Genomic DNA, 4,486 nt, shown 5'->3' with positions numbered 1-4,486 from the left:
TTTTTTTTTTTTTTTTTTTTTTTTTTTTCCCAGATAAACTTTGGAGATCTTTTTAAGCACTGTGTACCAATTTCATTGTTTTTTTTTTTTTTTTTTCACCCACTGTTTAGTATTACATTAACTATTTCTATGTTGATGAACAGTTACTCTGGGTTCAATTTTTCACAATTAAAAACAATACTGTGATGATACTTGAACATGTATTTTTGTGTAATTTTTAGGAATTGCTGGGTAGAAGAATATATAAATTGTATACACAGTATGTATACTGTTTTTAGGAACCAAGTATATGTATTGACAGGTACTGTTTCAAAAATGGGTTTCAATTTACACACGGCCCAGTTTGTCCTTCATACTAACCTCAACAACTCTAAACAGGTAACTTGTAAATCCTGGGGCATAGATAGGGGTTAATGTGGGCTCAGAGAAGGGACATCTATTCTAGTGTGCCAGTTAAGGCTTCTAGGAGGAAGTGACTCCTAGGCTGAGATGGGATGATGCTAGGTGCCAAGGAACACCAAAAATTACTAGGAAATCACGAGAAGCTACGACAGAGGCAGAGAACAGATTCTCCCTCATAGTCTTCAGAAGAAACCAACCCTGCTGACATCTTGATCTCGGACTTTTAACCTCAAGAACCATGACAATAAAATACTGTTAAGTCATCCTTTGGTACTTTGCTACAACAGTCTTAACCTCATTCTCCAGCAGATTAGATTGTTTACATTAGTTTGCTAAAACTTTGCCCTAACAAAGTACCACAGAATGGGTTAGTTAACAGATATTTATTTTCTCAATCTTCTGGAGGCTGGAAGTCTGAGATCAAGGTGTCAGTAGGATTGGGGCTTTTTCTTATTCTTTACAAAAAACTTTTTTGTTGTTGTTGTTGTGCTGTGTGCCATGGGGGATCCCAGTTCCCTGACCAGGGATCAAACCCATGCCAGCTGCATGGGAAGCATGGAGTGTCAACCGCTGGACCACCAGGGAAATCCCAGGGTTGGTTTCTTCTGAGACCTCTGTTTGGTTTGTGAATGGCTATTAAGAAATGAAATATTTCCTGCCATATCAGTAATCAGGGATGTCACAGTCATCAGCAATTGCAGCCCTCCAGTGTGAGACACTCAGGAAGGAAAGAATACCTGCCATTTAGCAGCCATCAGACTGCAGCCACTCCCTCTGGTGAGCCCTGAGGAAACTCAGGATGTGAAAACACAGGATATTGGCCTCAGATAGCTAAGGTGCATGTCAAAGGAATGATTTCAGTGAGCCCCGCCTCTTGCATCTTCCCATACATAGGAAAGCGCTAAATTCCCTAACTTGGGATATCTGATTTTCTTTAATTTACAAAAATCTTTTGATTTTCATACTACCTGCCCTTTGTTGCAAAGCTTCTATATATCCTGGCTCCCCTCCCCTCTCACCTCTTCAATGCAATTCTTTCAGGGTTACTGGAGACGCTGCCTCTCAGGCTTGAAGTCCTAAAAATTCCCACCAAATAACTCTCAACTTTTGTGTTGTGAATATTTTTTTAAGTCTACACTGTCTTCTCCCTGTGTCTTCACATACTCTTGCATTTGTGTGTCTGTATTCAAACTTCCTCTTATAAGGACATCAGCCATATTGAGTTAGGACCCACCCTTAGGGCTTCATTTTGAGTTGTTAACCTCTTTAAAGACCCTATCCTGAACCTTTGGCTCAATGGTAAAGAATAAGCCTGCCAATGCAGGAGACATAGGTTTGATCCCTGATCCAGGAAGATCCCATATGCCATGGAGCAACTAAGCCTGTGTGCTACAACTACTGAGCCTGTACTCCAGAACCCAGGAACCCCAACAACTGAAGCCCATGTGCCTTAGAACCCATGCTCCACAACAAGAGAAACCATTTCAATGAGAAGCCTGCACACCACAACTTGAGAGTGGCCCCCACTTTCCGCATCTAGAGAAAAGCCTGTACAGCAATGAAGACCTAGCACAGCTATAAATAAATAAATAAAAAGTGTTCTGACCCTACCCTCAAATACAGTCACTCCGTGAGGCACTGGGGGTAGGGCTTTAACATATGAATAGGGAGGGAGGTGTAATTCAGCCCACAACAAGAGGCCAGTGGGAGAAAACTGATACAGTAGCACCAACTGCCAGACACGTGAGTGAGGCCATTGCCAACCTTGCAGCTCGGCTGAGGCTCTAGCCAAATGCTCCTACGTGAGTGAGCTTAGGTGAAATCAGCAGAACTATTCAGATAGTCCACACAAATCCAAAGAAGTCAAAAATCACTGTTGTTTTAAGCCACTGGGTTTTGGGATAGCTTCTTATTCAGCAATATATAACTGAAAAAAAAAAACAAACCCATTTCATGTAAATTCTAAACTGGGCTCAGTTCCACTACACTAGTTAGTGATAGGCTACCTGTTAAGTGGATTGTTCAGTCAGCTATTTCATTATTACCATAGAAAAGAAGTGGTGCTAATTTCTTAATTTAAAATGAATAGACATTATTGCTACTAGTTTATATAGCATTTTGCCCATTGTTCGAGATAGTCTCTTAATAATTTATAAAGTTTTTTAATCAAAACAATATTGAATTATAGACCCCTGGGACTGAAAGGAACAAGAGGTCATTTACTCCATCTCTTTATCTTCAAAGAGCATGACAATTCTATTCCGGCCAGATAAGAATCCTCCTCCTCACTGACATCCAAAAAAACTTTTAAAATGTCGATCTGTAAATGGAATGATATTTGGCACTCTCTAGGCCTTTAAAGATTTAATACAGTGATGCAGAGACAAACCACACTTAAAACTCAAAGTGCTGCGTGCATAAACAGCTTAAAAAGAACAGATAAAAGAGATGTGATGGATATAGGCATACTTGAGCATATTGTGGGTTCATTTCCCAACCACTGCAATAAAGCAAATATTGCAATAAAATGAGTCGAACAAATTTTTTGGTTTCCTAATGCATGTGAAAATTTATGTTTATATTCTGCTGGTGTCTACCAAATGTGCAATAGCATTATGTCTTAAAAATGCCACAATGTACATACCTTAATTAAAAAATACTTTGTTACTAAAAATGCTAATCATCATTTATGCTCTCAGCAAGTCAGAGTAGTAACATCAAAGATCTGAATCACAGATCACCATAACAAATATGATAATAATGAAAAAAATTGAAATGTTGCCAGAATTACTAAAGTGTGACACAGAGACACAAAGTTAGCAAATGCTATTGGGAAATGGTGCCAACAGGCTTGTGTGATGTAGGATTGCCACAAACCTTCAATTTTTTTTTTTTTAAACAGTATCTGTGAAGCACAATAAAGTGAAGTAGAATAGGTTTGCCTGTATATACAATGGAATTTCATTTATGAAAAAGAAGAAAATCGTGCTATTTGCAGCAACATGAATTGACCTTGAGGGAAGTGTGTTAAGTGAAGTAAATCAGACAGAGAAAGAAGATTACTGTATGGTATCATTATATGTGGAATCTTGAAAAGCCAAACTCATAAAAACAGAGTCTAGAATGGTGGTTAGCAGGGGCTGGGGGTAGAGGGGAGAGGAGGATTGTTATTGGTCAAATGTACAAACTTCCACTTCAGTTCAGTTTAGTTCAGTCGCTCAGTCATGTCCAACTCTTTGTGACTCATGGACTACAGCATGCCAAGCTTCCCTGTCCATCACCAAGTCCCAGAGCTTCCTCAAACTCATGTCCATCGAGTTGGTGATGCCATCCAACCATCTCATCCTCTGTCGTCCCCTTCTCCCCCTGCCTTCAATCTTTCCTAGCATCAGGGTCTTTTCCAAAATAAGTCAGTTCTTTGCATCAGTTGGCCAAAGAACTGGAGCTTCAGCTTCAGCATCAGTCCTTCCAATGAATATTCAGGACTGATTTCCTTTAGGATGGACTAGTTTGACCTCCTTGCAGTCCCAGGGACTCTCAAGAGTCTTCTCCAAGACCACAGTTCAAAAGCATCAATTCTTTGGTGCTCAGTTTTCTTTATAGTCCAACTCTCACATCCATACATGACTACTGGAAAAACCATAGCTTTGACTAGATGGACCTTTGTTGGCAAAGTAATGTCTCTGCTTTTGAATATGCTGTCTAGGTTGGTCATAGCTTTTCTTGCAAGAAGCAAGCATGAGTAACTTTCACCTACAGGGTGAATAAGTTTTGGGATCTAATGAACAGCATGGTTATTATAGCTAATAATACTGTATTATATACTTGAAAGTTGTGAAGAGAGATTTTAAATGTTCTTATAATAGAAACGGAGAAGGCAATGGCACCCCAGAAGGCAATGGCACCCCACATGGGGTCACTGGGAGTCGGATACAACTGAGCGACTTCACTTCCACTTTTCACTTTCATGCATTGGAGAAGGAAATGGCAACCCACTCCAGTGTTCTTGCCTGGAGAATCCCAGGGACGGGGGAGCCTGGTGGGCTTCCATCTATGGGGTCACACAGAGTCGGACACGACTGTA

Source organism: Bison bison, unplaced genomic scaffold (genome assembly GCF_000754665.1).
Source record: "Bison bison bison isolate TAMUID 2011002044 unplaced genomic scaffold, Bison_UMD1.0 scf7180017864289, whole genome shotgun sequence".
NCBI classification, from domain to species: Eukaryota; Metazoa; Chordata; class Mammalia; order Artiodactyla; family Bovidae; genus Bison; species Bison bison.
The sequence above is the reverse complement of the archived record's forward strand: the minus strand, read 5'-3'. Positions refer to the sequence as shown.